The 17500-nt window shown below is 36.9% G+C and overlaps 1 protein-coding gene across 1 annotated transcript in view; it reads left to right on the forward strand.

Annotated features, from left to right (window-relative positions):
• Positions 1 to 17500, forward strand: part of LOC127000212 (uncharacterized) — a 69014-nt gene that overhangs the window by 595 nt on the left and 50919 nt on the right. The gene's annotated exons all lie outside the window — the stretch shown is intronic.

Genomic DNA, 17500 nt, shown 5'->3' on the forward strand with positions numbered 1-17500 from the left:
GATGTCTTGTTTGTGCGTGTTTGTGTCATGTTCTAATAGGTCTGTTTTTCCGTCGTTTTGTTTTTGGTGTGGGTTTTTTTTTTTTGTCTTGTTTTAGGTTGAAAGTGCCGCTTGGAAACTCTTTTTGTTTGTATGTGATTATGTTGCTTTGTAAGTGTAAAAACGTGCAAGGTCGGTCATTTTCAAGTCTTTCATTACTGTTTCTCTTTCTCGTGTTATTTTATGTTTTACGATCCTTTTTTTCTCTCCTTTAATTAGCGTACAAATAACGGACAAATCTTATGTTCGTGCTTCTCTTTTTAATCTTCCATGTTTTTTTCCTGTTTTATGTTCCTTTTTTACTCTCCTTTCATTAGAGCACAAATAACGGACAAATCTTATGCTAGTCTTTTTCTTTATCTTTCCAACTTAATATTCTGAGTTTTTCTTTTCTTTTTCTTTTAGTCTACCAGTGACGGATAAGTTCGTGTTTTTCATTATATTTCCGATTCATGTTCCTATTTTTCCCATTTTTTAGACTACAAATAACGAATAAATCTAAAGTGCGTGTTTTTTTTGTTTTTTTTCGTTTCTTAAGTCGCGGGTATATATAAGTATTTCTGAGGTCCATCATTTTAGTCTGTTTTTTGTGTCTTTTTACGTTCCGGAGCTATTTTCCGATTAGCTCTTCAGGCCACAAATTGCAATAAGAACTTTTAAATGCGTCGTTGTTTTTTGTTTTTCATTTTCTGACGCTAATTCATTTTTTTTTTTTGTAAAGTTTTATTTCCATTATATATTTCGTAGTTTTCCACGTTAGTTATTTTCTTTCTCTGGGCGCAAATGACACTGAAAAACTGTAATTGCGTCTCATTCATTTTTTTTTGCATTTATTTAAAGTTTTGGCAAGGTCTGTCATTTCCATTACATGCCTTTCCATTTTTTTTCGATTATTTTCTTCCTCTGAGATGCTTAATTTCACTCTTTTTTTTCTTTTGATTTAGCTTTTTTTTAGTATTTCATATTTTTTGCAGTCTGTCATTTCGATTTTATATTTGGTAATTTTCCCGGTTAATTCCTTCCTCTGAGATGCTTAAATTTGCTCCTTTTCTTCTGTTTCAGCTTTTTTTATTAGTGTATTTATATTTTTTTTGCAAATTCCATCATTTCCATTTTATATTCTGTACTTTTTCCGTTTTTTCTTCTTCAGAGATGCTTTGATTTGCTCTTTTTCTTCTGTTTTAGCTTTTTTTTTTGTTTATTATAGATTTTTTTGCAGAGTCCATCATTTCCATTTTATATTCTGTACTTTTTCCGTTTTTTCTTCCTCTGAGATGCTTTGATTCGCTCTTTTTTTTTTTTAGCTTTTTCTTAGTTTTTTATTATAGTTTTGCAAAGTCTGTTATTTTTATTTTGTAATCCGTATTTTTTTCCTTTTTTACTTTAGGATACTTTAATTGGGTCTTTCTTTTGCTTTACTGATTTATCGCTTATATTCAGTGTTTTGCGTCTTTCTCTTTTGTTTAACTTTTTTCCGTTTATTATGTTATTTTTATATATTATCTGTCACTTCTATTTTATGTTTCGCAATTTTTCACGTGTTTTTCGTTCTTTTGGTGTAAATGACAATGAAAAACTTTAATTGCGTCTCATTCTTTTTTTTGCATTTATTTATATTTTTTGTAATGTTCGTCATCTCCATTTAACATTCCGTAATTTTTCCCGTTTTTTTCTTTCTGTGGTGTACTTCAACTTGTATTTTTCTTTTCCTTTTTTGTTTATTCATATTTTTTGTAAAGTTTCGTTTCCATTTTATATTCTGCATTTTTTTTTTCTTTTAGTGTGTGCAAATGGCATTGAGAAACTTCTTTAATTGCCTCGTTCTTCTTTTGTTTTACTTTTTTCTTTCGTCTTTCTTTTCTTCTAACTTCTTTACTTTTTTTCCTCATTGTTTTATTAATTTTTTTGTAAAGTCTGTCATTTCAGTCTTCCTATTTTTTTCTGTATATCTCGTTTCTCTTTTTTTCTGTTTTCTTTGGTTTTAAATGTCATTTGAAAACTTTAAATTACGTCGTTCTTCTTTTGTTTTACTTCTTTTTGTTACGTCATATTCATTTTTTTTTTTGTAAAGTCTGTCATTTCAGTCTTCGTATTATGTTGTTGTTGTTTTTTTTTACATCATAGGACACGGCTCAAGGGCAATAAAAAGAGTACAAAAAAAAGCCCGCTACTCGCCGCTCCCATGAAAGATAAAAGTAAAGAGTAGCCAAAAGAGAGGTCAATTTCGGGTGTTCTGTATTTCCTTTTTCATTCTTTGGGTATAAATGGCATTGGAAAAGTTCTGTAATTGCCTCGTTTTTCTTTTATTTTACTTATTTCTTACGTCTTATTCATCTTTTTTTTTCTGTAACGCCTCTTATTTCAGTCTTTTATTGTTTCGTATTTTGTTTCTTTAGGGATTAAATGACAATGAGAAACTTTAAATTACGTCGCACTTCTTTTGTTTTCCTTTTCCTTGCGCTTTATTCTTTTTTTTTTTTGTAAAGTCTGTCATTTTGGTCATCGTTTTGTCTCCGTATTCTTTTTTACTTTTTTCTTTGGGTATAAATGTCATTGAGAAACTTCTGTAATTGGCTCGTTCTTCTTTTGTTTTACTTTTTTCTTAGGTTTAATTTTTTTCTGTGTTAAGGTGTCATTTCAGTCCTCCTATTATATTCTTTATTTCTTTTCTTTTCTATTGTCTTTGTGTATTTAATGTCTTTGAAAACTTTTAAATTTTACGTCTTTCTTCTTTTGTTTTACTTTTTTCTTACGCTTTATTCGTATTTTCTTTAAGGGAGTCATTTCAGTTTTCGTTCTATGTTATTTTTTCCTTTCTTTTTTCCACTGGGTGTAAATGTCATTGAAAACTTTAAATTGCGTCTTTCTTTTGTTTACCTTTTTCCCGACGTTTTCTTCTCTTTTGTAAAGCCTGTTCTAATAGTTTTCATTTTAACTATTTTTTTCCTTCCTCGTTTCTTTCTCTGGGTATAAAATGCGTTGTTTTTATGTTTCTTTTTGAGGGGAATCTTTTTGTTTTTTTACTTTCTTATATATTTTTTTTTCAAAGGTGTTTTTTTAGGTCTACGAGTTCTTTTTGTTTCATTTTATTTACGCATATTTTTTTTCCTAGTAAATGACTGTGCAATTTTTTAAGGTGTTTCGTTCTCGTTTCATTTCCTTCATTTTGGCGTTTCCTTGCGTGTAAATGGGTATAAATGACGTTGAGAAAGTTTAATTGCTTCCTTCTTCTTTAGTTTTACTTCTCTTATGGCTAAACTCGGTAGTATGTAATTTTCTAGTTTCTCAATTTCTTTCGTTTTTATTTATTTTCCTTTTTTCGTAAGGTGTAAATGTCTCGACGAATCTTTTTTTTTTTTTAAGTGCTTCGTTGTCTCTCGTTTTTTTCTCTCTCTATTGTGACGTCTCTTTGGGTGTATTTTTTTTCAATCTATTTTTTTTCGTAGTTGTCCCGACGAATCTTTTTTTTTACGTAAGTGCTTCGTTATCTCTCGTTTTTTCTCTCTCTCTATTTTGACATCTCTTTGGGTGTATTTTTTTTAATCTATTTTTTTTTTTTTTGTAGAGTTGTCTCGACGAATCTTTTTTTTTTTTTAAGTGCTTCGTTATCTCTCGTTTTTTTTTTCTCTCTCTATTGTGACGTCTCTTTGGGTGTGTTTTTTTCAATCTTTTTTTCGTAGAGTTGTCTCGACGAATCTTTTTTATTGCTTCGTTTTCTTCCATTTTCTTCATTTTGACGTTTCTTCGGCTGCTGTTTTCCTTTATTTTTTTTACTAAGATACGACGCGGAGAAGTGGAATTACGTCGCTTTCTTTCGTCTCTTGTCTAATTTGCGTTCTTTAACCTCACTTTACGTCTCGCGGTTGTTTCCTTTTTTTTCTACGCTGAGGAATGACGCGCGGGAGAGTTTTAAGTGAGTCGGTGTTGCTTTCCTTCCTTCCCTCGTGTTCGTTTCTTGCTGGTTTTCATCTTCATCATTTTCCTCGTTTTCACTTTTTTTGTGTGTAGTAAATTTTGAAGTGTCTTGAAGCCGTGTCTTTATTTTCTTCTTGTCTTCTTTTCCTTTGGTCATCTTTCTTTGTTTGTTCCCATTTTCGGCATATTCTTCATTTTCACCTCTTTATTTAGGGGGAGGGGAATGGAATTTTAATATATGGAGAAAGATTTTAAATATGTTAATGTTTCCGGCTCTGTTCTCTTTCCTTCCTTCATTTTCGTTTCTCTGCTTTCATCTTCACCGTGTTCCTCATTTTCACCTTTTTTTGGGGGGGTGAGGGAAATGGAGTTTTAGTATATGGAGAAAGATTTTAAGCGTTTTAATGTTTCTGGCTGTTTTCTTTCCTACCCTCATGTTCGTTTCTCTGTTTTCACCTTCATCGTGTTCCTCATATACACCTTTTTTTAGGGGGGGGGGGGGGAGAGCAGAGTTTCAAAGTGTGCAGAAAATTTGAAATGCCTTGATGTCGTTTCTCTCTTTGTTTCTTTCCTTTCCCCTTGATGTCGTTTCTCTCTTTGTTTCTTTCCTTTCCCCGTGGTGTCGTTTCTCTCTTTGTTTCTTTCCTTTCCCCTTGGTGTCGTTTCTCTCTTTGTTTCTTTCCTTTCCCCGTGCTGTCGTTTCTCTCTTTGTTTCTTTCCTTTCCCCTTGGTGTCGTTTCTCTCTTTGTTTCTTTCCTTTCCCCTTGATGTCGTTTCTCTCTTTGTTTCTTTCCTTTCCCCGTGGTGTCGTTTCTCTCTTTGTTTCTTTCCTTTCCCCGTGCTGTCGTTTCTCTCTTTGTTTCTTTCCTTTCCCCGTGGTGTCGTTTCTCTCTTTGTTTCTTTCCTTTCCCCTTGGTGTCGTTTCTCTCTTTGTTTCTTTCCTTTCCCCGTGGTGTCGTTTCAAAGAGTATCAAAGAGTTTTCGAAGAGCAGTGTGTAGAAATTTTCAGTGTCTTGATGTCATTTCGGTTTCTCTTTCATTCCTTTCCTCATCTTCATTAATTTTGTTGATTTTCTTCTACATCGTGTCCCTCTTTGTTTCTTTCCTTTTCTTAGGGGTGTTTCAAAGAGTATCAAATAAAATATGCGTGGAAAAGGTTTTGTGTCCTGATATATGTTTTTTTTTTCCTTTCCTCATCTTCATTAATTTTGTTGATTTTCTTCTTCATCGTGTCCCTCATTTTCACCCTTTCTTAGGGGGGAGTGGAGTTAAAATATGCGTGGAAAAAGTTTTGTGTCCTGATATATCTATTTCTCTATTTTTTTCCCTTTTTCTCATCTTCATTTACTTGGTTTTAAATAATCAGCATTTTCCTCATCTTCAGCTTTTTATGGGGGGAGAGAAAATACGCATCAAAGAGTAATGTGTGGAATTCTTAAAAGTACCTCCATATTTTTATTTCTTTTGGCTTTCCTTTCCTCATCTACATTTACTGTTTTTTTTTATCTTCCACGTTACTCATTTTCACTTTCATTAATTTTGTTACTCTTCTTATTCATCGTGTCTCTCATTTTCACCTTTTCTTAGGGGGGAGTGGAGTTAAAATATGTGTGGAAAAAGTTTTGTGTAATGATATCTGTTTCTCTATTTTGTTTTCCTTTTCTCATCTTGATTTACTTGGTTTTAAATAATCTGCATTTTCCTAATCTTCAGCTTTTTATGGGGGAGAGAAAATACGCATCAAAGAGTAATATGAGGAAATTTTAAAAGTACCTTCACATTTTTATTTCTGTTTTTGTTTTGCTTTCCTCATCTACATTTACTGTTTTTTTATCTTCCACGTTACTCATTTTAACTTTCATTTATTTTGTTACTCTTCTTCTTCATCGTGTCTCTCATTTTCACTTTTTCTTAGGGGGGAGTGGATTTAAAATATGCGTGGAAAAGGTTTTGTGTAATGATATCTGTTTCTCTATTTTTTTTTCCTTTTCTCATCTTGATTTACTTGGTTTTTAAATAATCTGCATTTTCCTAATCTTCAGCTTTTTATGGAGGGAGAAAAAATACGCATCAAAGAGTAATATGTGGAATTTTTAAAAGTACCTCCACATTTTTATTTCTGTTTTTGTTTTTCTTTCCTCATCTACATTTACTGTTTTTTTTTACCTTTACCTCGTTCCTCATTTTCACTTTTTTGGGCGGGTGCGGAGGGAGATTCAAAGAGTAATGTTAAGGAATGTTTTCTGTCCCTGATGCCATTTCTGTACTTTTTTCAAACCTCTTCTCCATTTACTGGTTGTCATCTTCACCACGTTCCTCATTTTCACTTTTTGGGGCGGTGCGGAGGGAGATTCAAAGAGTAATGTTAAGGAATGTTTTAAGTCCCTGATGCCATTTCTGTACTTTTTTCAATCCTCATTTATATTCACTGTTTTTTTTTATCTTCACCACGCTACTCATTTTCACTTCTCTGGGCGGGTGCGGAGAGAGTTTCAAAGAGTAATGTGAAGAAATGGTCTAAGTGTCTTGTAGTTTCTGATTTTGTTTGCTTGTTTTTTTTCCCTTCTTCATCTTCGTTTGTCAGTTCTCATCTTCACCAGTTTCGTTATTATTTGAAAGAGTAATGTGAAGAAATGGTCTAAGTGTCTTGTAGTTTCTGTTTCTGTCTCCTTGTTTTTTTTTCCCCTTCCTCATCTTTGTTTGTCAATTCTCATCTCCACCAGTTTCGGTATTTTCGGCTTTTTTTTGGGGGGGTGGGAGGGGGAGGGACGGAGGACATTTCAAAGAGTAATGTGAAGAAGTTTTAAAAGTACCTTGATATTGTTTCTTTTTTTTTCGCTTTTACATTCATCACCTTTCAAACATTTTATTCTTTGCCTTGACATGACCGGAAGTAAGTTTTTTTTTCCAACGCAATCATACGCAGCTCCTTTTTTTCTTGCGTTTTAACTTCACATTCCTCGTTTTATAGTCTTTAAATTTTGCTTTGAAAAATTGCGTATCTAATCTTTTATTATTTTTATTTTTTAGCGGTGATTTATTTCCAAATGATCCGTTTTTGAGTTTTCATTTTCATGTCCTTTTTTTCCATTGAGTGATGTATAGAGTGATTTTTGAGGAGCGTTGATTACTTTCCTTTTTTTCCATATCGAGTAGAGGAGGAGAGACAGGAGGGGACAGGAAGGTAAAGATAAGGGAAGGGAAATACGGAAGGAAAGGGAAGGGAAAGGAAAGGAATGGAGGGGAAGTTAAAGAGAGGGAGAAAAATAAGGGAAAGAAAATAAAAGGAAAGGGAATTGAAGAATAGGGAAGGGTAAAGGAAGGAAAGATAAGTTAAGGAGAGAAAAGAGAAGGGAAGGAAAGGGAATGGAAGAGAAAGAAAGAAAACGAAAGGGAGAAAGGAGGGAGGAGAAAGAGAAAGTGAACGTGGAAGTGTGTGTGTGTGTGTGTGTGTGTGTGTGTGTGTGTGTGTGTGTGTGTGTGTGTGTGTGTGTGTGTGTGTGTAAGTGGTGGAGTAGGGAGGGGAAGTAGAGGGGGAAGAAGGGGGAGAGAGGAGGAGGGGAAGCGTGTGTGTGTGTGTGTGTGTGTGTGTGTGTGTGTGTGTGTGTGTGTGTGCGTGTATTTTTGCGGGTCGTTCCTGCGTCTCATTAGGTTAGGTCCGCCATTAATCAGGCAGAGAGATGTTTTATAATTTCATGATTGACTTGCCAGGGAAATATTCCTCTCAGTAATCCACATATAATTGGCGACTCTTTTATTCATGCAAATCACATACACACACACACACACACACACACACACGCACACACACGAGTTGTTTTTTGTTGTATTATTTGCTATATGTTTTTTTGTTTTTTTACAGACGTTTCTTTTTTTCTGCAGATTTGTGTTTTTTTCACTTGGCAACTGTTTTATTCATCCATCGAACACACACTGTGGTTTTTATTTTGTTAGTTTTTTTTGTTGTTTATTCATCGTATTTTCTTCGCTTCTCGCTTTCTTTCACTTTTTTCTAACATAACAGACGTCTTTTACCAGTCTTTTTTATTTTTTTATTTTTTTTTATTTGGCAAGTGTCTTACTCATGCACCGAACACGCACACACACACACACACACACACACGATTTTTTTGGGGGGGGTTCAGTCATCTTTATTTTTTATTCGTTTTCTCTTTCTTTTCTATTTACGATACACAGACAGTTTTTTTTTTTTTTTTTAGGGGAGGGGTTGCAGACTTGATTTTTTTTTGCAATTGGCAAGTGTTTTATTCACACACCAAACAGTCGGTCATCTTTTTCTTTGTTTCCCGTTTTATTTTCCTATTTTCGAAACCCAGACGAATATTTTTTTTTGCAGACTTGATTTTTTTCTTCATTGGGCAAGTGCTTCATTCATGCACCAAAAACACACACACAAGAGTTTTTTCAGACGTGTTTACTTTTTTTATTTTCTTTTAGTTATTTACCAAACACAAGCACATTACTATTTTCAGACATCTAAGAAATACGCAAAAACTGGTTCACGTACAGAGTGGCGGATGAGTGGAACAAACAAGCTGGGCAGGTCATCTTTTCATTTCTTCGTTTCACCTTTTTTTTCCACTTACTAAACACAAACAAGCACATTACTTTTTTCAAACATCTAAGAAATAGGCAAAAACTTGTTCACGTACAGAGTGGTGGATGAGTGGAACAAACAAACTTCTTCAGGTCATCTTTTCATTTCTTCGTTTCACCTTTTTTTCCACTTACCAAACACAATCAAACACATTACTTTTTTCAAACATCTAAGTAATACGCAAAAACTTGTTCACGTACAGAGTGGTGGATGAGTGGAACAAACAAACTGTGCAGGTCATCTTTTCATTTCTTCGTTTCACCTTTTTTTTCCACTTACTAAACACAAACAAGCACATTACTTTTTTCAAACATCTAAGAAAAACGCAAAAACTGGTTCACGTACAGAGTGGCGGATGAGTGGAACAAACAAACTGAACAGGTGTGTAGTTGAGGCCGACACGATTGAAACCTTTGAACGGGGGATTAGAGGCCTCTGAGGACGGGAAGGGAATAAGCTGGAGAGCCCATCACCAGGAGCTGCCCTGTGTAGGATGTCTGGTATATGGTAGGATCCTTATGTCCTTGCGTTGTATCCTTATGTAGCTGTAGTCACCTTTTCCTCATCCTACTCTTTTCTTTCCTCGTTCTCCTCCTCCTCCTCCCTTTCCTCCTTATCCTTCCGTCTATATCTCCTTCAATTTCCTCCTTCTCCTCCTCCTCCTCCTCCTCCTCCCTTTCCTTCTCATCCTCCGTCTACTAATCCTTCCATATCCTTCTTCTCCTCCTCCTCCTCCTCCTTCTCCCTTTCTTTCTTCTCCTCCTCCGTCTACTATTCCTTCCATTTCCTCCTTCTCCTCCTCCTTCTCCCTTTCCTTCTTCTCATCCTCCGTCTACCTTCCATTTCCTCCTTCTCCTCCTCCTCCTTCTCTTCCTTCCTTTAATCCTTCTCATTCTCCGTCTACTACTTCCATTTCCTCCTTCCCCTCCTCCTCCTTCTCCTCCTCCTCCTTCTCTTCCTCCCTTTCCTTTTTCTCATTCTCCGTCTAATACTTCCATTTCCTCCTTCTCCTCCTCCTTCTTTTCCTCCTTCTCCTTCTTCTCATTCTCCGTCTACTACTCCTATTATTTCCTCCTTCTCCTCCTTCTCTTCCTTCCTTTCTTCTTCTCATCCTCCGTCTACTATTCCTTCCATTTCCTTCTTATCTTCATCCCCTGTTTACTCCTCCTCTTCTATTTCCTCCTTTTCCTTCTCCTCTTCTTCCCTTTCTTCTTTCTCATAATCCTACGTTTAGTTCTACTCTTCCACTTCCTCCTTCTTCACACCCCTCGTCTACTTCCCCTCTTCTTCCATTTCCTCCTCCTCCTCCTCCTTTTCTTCCATTTTCTCCTTTTCATCCTCCTTTTTTCTTCTCCTCCTCCTCCTCTTCTATCATTTCCTCCTTCCCCTCATCCTTCGTCTTCTCTTCCATCTCTTTCATTTCCTTCTTCTTCTTCTCATCCTTCGTCTACTTCCCCTCTTCTTCCATTTCTTCTTTCTCCTCCTCCTCCTCCTCCTCCTTCGTATATCCTTGCAGTCTCCTTGTGTCCTGTATTTCTGTGTATTCGTTTCTTTCTTCGTCTCTTTTTTTTTTCAGTTCGCCAAACACTCACACGAATATTTTTTTTGACTTATTTTTTCGTTTTCCTTCTTTTTTCTTACTTCGGTTTTCTTCGTAATTTCATCGGTCTATTTCTGTCCTTCCAATTATTTTAATCAACCGCTTATTCTCTTTATTTTTTTGTTGTTGTTATTTCAAAACGAGTGTGGAATTCGAAGAAGGAGAAAGTGTGTGTGTGTGTGTTTGTGTGTGTGTGTGTGTGTGTGTGTGTGTGTGTGTGTGTGTGTGTGTGTGTGTGTGTGTGTGTGTGTGTGTGTGTGTGTGTGTGTGTGTGTGTGTGTGTGTGTGTGTGTGTGTGTGTGTGTGTGTGTGTGTGTGTGTGTGTGTGTGTGTGTGTGTGTTAGTTTGTTGGTTCTTGATGTTGGTGAAAAATGAAATAGACAAAAAAGGAAGGTGTTGTGTGTTTGTAGAGGTTTGTGGATGTGTTTGTGTGTGTTTTTTTCTTAGCTTTTTTCGTGTTGGTGAAGACAGAAAATGAGTTATTTATGTGTTTGTGTGTACGTGTTCTGTGTGTGTGTGTGTGTGTGTGTGTGTGTGTGTGTGTGTGTGTGTGTGTGTGTGTATTTACCTAGTTGTAGTTTTACAGGGCCTGGGCTTTACGCTCGTGTGGTCCCGTCTCCGTATCTGCATTTATCCAACTTCTCTTTAATGTGTGTGTGTGTGTGTGTGTGTGTGTGTGTGTGTGTGTGTGTGTGTGTGTGTGTGTGTTGGTGTGGAGCCGTGAAGGGTTTTATGGCTAAATGGTTGGCGGAGTAACTTTGCTCTTCTAAGTTTATAAGATTTGTGTTTAATCCTCTCCTCCCTTCACAGATTCCTTCCTTCATTTCGCCCAGATCATCTCCTCCTCTTCCTCCTCTTCCTCCTCTTCCTCCTCATCCATTTCGTCGTTTTCCTCCTCTTATTTCTTCTCCTTCTTATTCCCCTCCTCCTCCTCCTTTCTACATTTCTTGTTTTTCATCCTTCTTTTCCTCTGCTCCTTTTCCTCTTCTTCCATTCCCTTCATCCACCATTCTCCTCTTTCTCCTTCCTCTTCTTCCTCTTCCTCCTCCTCCTTCTTATCGTCATCTTCTTCCTCCTCTTCCTGCTTCCGGTCATTTATACTGCTGAAGATTCCTCCTTTTTCTCTTATTTTTCCTTCTGTTTCTACTTCTTTATCTTTATTCTCCTTTTTTTCTGTCTTCTCGTCCTCTGTTTTGTCTGTTTTTTTTTTTTTATCTCTCTGGGCTCCACATTTTCTTCCTCTAATCATAACTATTTTTGTCCTCTTAATTGTCTTCGCTTTTATGTGTTTAATCTCTCTTCCCTTCCTCTTTTCTTCCTTCCTGTCTTCACCTCTCCAGAACCTACTCTTCCTTTCTCTTTGGTTATATTTTCTTCTTTTTTCTCTTCTTTTTTTCTTTCTATCTGCACCTTCTGTAGAATCTAACTTATCTGTCTCTCAAACCATTTTTTCTTTCTTTTTCTCATATTTTCTTTGCGTTGGCTTTTCTAGAATTTATATTTTCTCTCCCTTTCAAACTAAATATTCCGTTCTTTTTCTTCACTTTTCTTTTTCTTCGCTGTAATTTCTCAGAATCTAACTTTTTCTTACAATGCACATATCTTCCTCTTCCTCCTCCTCTTCCCTTCCTTCATTTCCTTTTTTCTTCTTCTTTTTCATAGCTTTTACCTTCCTAGAATAAAACTTTTTCTTACAAGGCACATATCTTCCTCTTCCTCCTCCTCTTCCCTTCTTTCATTCTCTTTTTTTCTTCTTTTTCATAGTTTTTACCTTCCTAGAATCAAACTCTTTTCTTACAAGGCACATATCTTCCTCTTCCTCCTCCTCTTCCCTTCTTTCATTCTCTTTTTTTCTTCTTTTTCATAGTTTTTACCTTCCTAGAATCAAACTCTTTTCTTACAAGGCACATATCTTCCTCTTCCTCCTCCTCTTCCCTTCCTTCATTCTCTTCTTTTTCTTCTTTTTTACAGCTATTACTTTCCCAGAATCTAACTTTTTCTTACAGTGCACATATCTTCCTCTTCCTCCTCCTTTTCCCTTCCTTCATTGTCTTGTTTTTCTTCTTCTTTTTCATAGCTTTTACCTTCCAAGAATATAACTTATTATTTCAAAGGACATATTTTCATCTCCCTCTTTCTCTTCCCTTTCTCTCTCCACTCTCACCTCTCTAGAATGTAACTGTTCTCTCTCTCAAACCAAATATTTCGTTCTTTCTCTCCTTCTTTCTTTTTTCTTAGATTCCTAGAAATTCCTACAACCCTTCTATTTTTCTCTTTCTCTTCCTCCTTCCTTTCCCTTCCGTCTTCATCTCTCTAAACTTTAACTGTTCTCTTTATCTCAAACCAAATATTTCGTTCTTTCTCTCCTTCTTTCCTTTCTCTTACATTCCTAGAACTTCCTACAAACCTTCTTTTTCTCTCTTTCTCTTCCTCCTTCCTTTCCCTTCCGTCTTCATCTCTCTAAACTTTAACTGTTCTCTCTATCTCAAACCAAATATTTCGTTCTTTCTCTCCTCCTTTTCCTTTCTCTTACATTCCTAGAACTTCCTATAAACCGTCTATTTCTCTCTTTCTCTTCCTCCTTCCTTTCCCTTCCGTCTTCATCTCTCTAAACTTTAACTGTTCTCTCTATCTCAAACCAAATATTTCGTTCTTTGTCTTCCTTCTTTTCTTTTTCTTACATTCCTAGAACTTCCTACAAACCGTCTATTTCTCTCTTTCTCTTCCTCCTTCCTTTCCCTTCCGTCTTCATATCTCTAAACTTTAACTGTTCTCTCTATCTCAAACCAAATATTTCGTTCTCTCTCTTAATCTTTCCTTTCTCTTACATTCCTAGAATTTCCTACAACCCTTCTATTTCTCCCTTTCTCTTCCTCCTCCCTTTCTCTTCCTTCTTCATCTCTCTAAACTTTAACGGTTCTCTCTATCTCAAACCAAATATTTCGTTCTCTCTCTTAATCTTTCCTTTCTCTTACATTCCTAGAACTTCCTACAAACCTTCTATTTCTCTCTTTCTCTTCCTCCTTCCTTTCTCTTCGTCTTCATCTTCTCTAAACTTTAACTGTTCTCTCTATCTCAAACCAAATATTTCATTCTTTCAATTCTTATATTTTCCTTTTTCTTGTCTTTTTCCTTCTTACCATCTACTTTTTTTTTTTACCTTTTCCTACATGTATTTCTCACGTCCTCCTTCTCTTTTCTTTCTCTCCCTCTTCATCTCTCAAATATCTACCTCTTCTTCTCCAATCATGTCTTTTTTTCCCCTTCTTTTCCTTTTCTAATTATTTTCTTCTCATATATTTCCTTTTTCTCATCTCCTTCCTTTCTCTCCTCTTTAATTTATCCACAATCTGCCTCTTCTTATCTTTTCTTATATGTAATTCTGTCTTTTTCCTTCTGTATTTTTCTTTCTCTACGTCTTCGTCTCAATAATCGACTTGTTTTTCTCTCATTAATTTCTTTCTCTTTCACTTCCTCCTTCTCTTTCCTTTCCTTCCGTCTTCCTTTCAATAATCTACCTTTTTTCTCTTATATATTTCTTTCTCTTTCTCTTCCTTTAATTTTCCTCCTTCTCTTTCCTTCTGTCTTCCTTTCAATAATCTACCTTTTTTCTGTCATATATTTATTTCTCTTTCTCTTCCTTTCCTTTTCCTACTTCTCTTTCCTTTCTTTCTTCCTTCCTTTCAATAATCTACCTTTTTTCTCTTATATATTTCTTTCTCTTTCTCTTCCTTTCATTTTCCTCCTTCTCTTTCCTTTCTTTCTGTTTTCCTTTCAATAATCTAATTTTTTCTCTTATATATTTCTTTCTCTTTCTCTTCCTTTCATTTTCCTCCTTCTCTTTCCTTTCTTTCTGTTTTCCTTTCAATAATCTAATTTTTTCTCTTATATATTTCTTTCTCTTTCTCTTCCTCTCTCTCCATTCTCACTTCTCCAGAATCTACCTTCTCTTGCAAACCGTATATTTCTCCTCCTCCTCCTCCTCCTTCTCCTCTGTCTTTTCTACTATTTTTCTCACAATTTATATATTTCTTTCTTGTCCTCTTTCTTTCTTTCCACTTTCATTTCTTCAGAATCTACCTTCTCTTGCAAGCCTTATATTTATCTCCTCCTCCTCCTCCTCCTCCTCCTCCTCCTTCTCCTCTGTCTTTTCTACTATTTTTCTCACAATTTATATTTTTTTCTTGTCCTCTTTCTTTCTTTCCACTTTCATTTCTTCAGAATCTACCTTCTCTTGGAAGCTTTATATTTCTCTCCTCCTCCTCCTCCTCCTCCTCCTCTTCCTCCTCCTCCATCCTTTAATCTCTTCTCTTTCCCTCCATTCCCTTCTCTGATTACTCCTTTCTCCAAGTGATTGCTTTCTTACTTTCTCAATGTCTTCTTTCCTTCCCTCCTTTTTCTTCCTCCTTTTCTTTCGTCCTCCTGTTCGCTTCTCCCTTTCTTCTTTTTCTTTTTCTTAATTATTTTTTTGATTGTCTAGTATTTCCTCTTTTATTCTATTTCTGTCTCTGTCTTTCTGTTTTTTTGTTTGTTTGTTTTTGTGTTTGTTTGTTTCTCTGTGTGTATGTTTTGTTTTGATTTCGCTTAGTTCTCTCTCTCTCTCTCTCTCTCTCTCTCTCTCTCTCTCTCTCTCTCTCTCTCTCTCTCTCTCTCTCTCTCTCTCTCTCTCTCTCTCTCTCGCTGTCTCTCTCTCTCTCTCTCTCTCTCTCTCTCTCTCTCTCTCTCTCTCTCTCTCTCTCTCTCTCTCTCTCTCTCTCTCTCTCTCTCTCTCTCTCTCTCTCTCTCTCTCTCTCGTGCCTGCCATTCTTATTTTCTCATTTTCAACATTCCCTCATCTTTCCCTCTCCTCCTCCTCCTCCTCCCTTTCCTCCTCCTCCTCTTAGCTTTTTTTCCCTTCTTTCCCTCTTCCTTCTTTTCGCTCCTCGTCCATTCCTCGCATTCCTCCGTCTCCTCCTTCGCCACCTCCTCCATTTCCTTCCTCCTTCGCCGTTCCCTCCTTCAATTTCTCCTTCCTTTACCTTCCTTATCTCCCCCTCGCATTCCTTCCTCTTAGTCTCCTTCTTACCTTCGCCTCTTACATCCCTCTTGTCCTTATCACCTCCTTTGGACTTCTTACTGACCTTTCCTTATTCCTGTTCTCAGCTCTTTTCCTTTCTCTTCCCTCCGTTTCCTTCCTTCCTTCTTTGTTTCCTTCTTTCCTTCATTGCCTCTCGTTCTTCCTTACTTTTTTCTCTTGGTTATGTTCTCTGTTTTTTCTTCTTCCTTTCCTTATTCCTGTTTACAGCTCTTTTCCTTCCTCTTACCTCCGTTTCCTTCCTTCCTTCTTTGCTTCCCTCTTTCCTTCATTGTTCTTCGTTCTGCCTCCCTTTCTTCCCTTGGTTATGTTCTCTTTTCTTTTCTTCTTCCTTTCCTTATTCCTGTTCCCACCTCTTTCCCTTGCTCTTACGTCCGTTCCCTTCCTTCCTTCTTTGCTTCCCTCTTTCCTTCATTGTTCTTCGTTCTTCCTTACTTTCTTCTCTTGGTTATGTTCTCTTTTTCTTCTTTCTTCATCTTCTTTCTTCTGTTTTTTCCTCCTTTCTTTTCTTTTCTTCATTTTCATTCTTTCTTCTTTCCTTCCTTTTACTCGGTTATAGTTTCCTTTATTTCCTCACTTCTCTCGTTTTCTTCTTTCTTCATCTTCTTTCTTTTGTTTTCTTCTCTTTTTCTTTCTTCTTTTTTCCTCCATCTCCGTCCTTTCTTCTCCCCTGTCTTCTTTCACATCTTATCTCTCACCTCTCCTCCCTCCTTTCTTCCTTCGCTTCTTTCCTATCTGCCTCCTTTTCTCCTCCTTTATTCCCTCCCTCATTCCTTCCTTCCCTTCTTTTCTACCTATCCCCTCCTCTCCTTCTTCCTTCCCTCTCCTCCTTCCTTTCAACCCTTCTTTCATATCAATCTTTTCTCCTCTCATTCCCTGGCTTCTTTCTTCCTTTCTTCCTTCCTTCCTTCCTTCCTTCCTTCCTTTCTACCTTCGTCCCCTCCTCCCATCTTTCCTCCCTCCTTTCCTGCCTATCCCCTTCTCCTTTCTTCCTTCCTTTCCTTCTTTCTTCCCTTACGTCCTTTCCTTCCTACCTCTTCTCCTTTCCTTCCTTCCTTTCCTTCCTTCTTTCTTTCCCTCCCTTCCTCTCCTACCTAACCTCTCCTGTCCTTCATTCCTCCTTTCCTCAGGCTTTTCACATCCTACTTCCCTGGTCTCCTGCTCTCCTTCTCTTCCTTACCTCCTCCTCCTCCTCCTCCTCCCCCTTAGGACTGGGCCTCACACCACTAAGTAGGATTATATGCCAAGTCTCGACACGACAATAGCCTTTCCGAAGCCCAACGGAGGATCAGGAGGAGGAGGAGGAGGAGGAGGTGGTGGTGTTGGAAGAAGAGGAGGAGGAGGAGGTCGCGTAAGTGGAGTACGAGAGGAAGAAGAGAAGAGTAGCTGAGGAAGATGAGGAAGAAAGGAAGAAGAGGTGGAGGTGATGGTGAGGAAGATACGAAAAAGGAAGAGATAGAGAAGGAGGAGGAGAGAGTAAGAGAAAAGAGATAATGGTGAAAGAGAAAGATTTTTATTTACATAGATTTACATAGAAAATCAGACCACACAGACCCCATGGTCCAGACTAGGTGGAAACTAGGGGAAGAAAAAGAGGAAGAGAAAGAGGAGGAGAAAGTAATACAGGATAATAATTGTGAAACGGAGAAAAAATACGAAGAAGAAAGAGAACGAGGAAGAAAAGGAAAAAGAAAAGGAAAATGAGGAAGTGAGAGAAGACGATAATGCTAGTGAGAAAGAAGATCAAGGAGGAAAGGAAGAAAGTGAGGAAGAAAAGGAAGATGGAAGTAAGAGAAGAGATAATGAATGTGAAAAAGATAAAAAAAAAGAAATAACAAATGGAGGAAACAGGAGAGGAAAAGATAATGGGAAAAGTGAGATGGAAGAAGAAAATGAGGAAAAGAAAAAAATTAAGAAGTAAGAGAAAAGAAGAAAAGAAGGTGGAATAGAGAAAGAAATTTAAAGAAAGAGAGGAAAAACGGAGGAGAAGAAGGAAGAATAGAAGGAAGAGAAGAACGAGGAGGAGGAGGAGGAAGAGGAGGAAAGATTACCAAAAGGACGACCATGACAAGGAACAGGACGAGAAGAAGGAGGAGGAGGAGGAGGAGGAGGAAGAGGAGTAGGAAGAGAGAAGAGAGGAAAAATTATACAAGGGAAATTAAAGAGGAAGACATGTGGGAGGAGGAGGAGGAGGAGGAGGAGGAGGAGAAAAAAAATGATGAAAAGGAGAAGAAATTTATTAAAGAAGAATGAA

The sequence above is a fragment of the Eriocheir sinensis genome, chromosome 18 (genome assembly GCF_024679095.1).
Source record: "Eriocheir sinensis breed Jianghai 21 chromosome 18, ASM2467909v1, whole genome shotgun sequence".
Classification (NCBI taxonomy): domain Eukaryota; kingdom Metazoa; phylum Arthropoda; class Malacostraca; order Decapoda; family Varunidae; genus Eriocheir; species Eriocheir sinensis.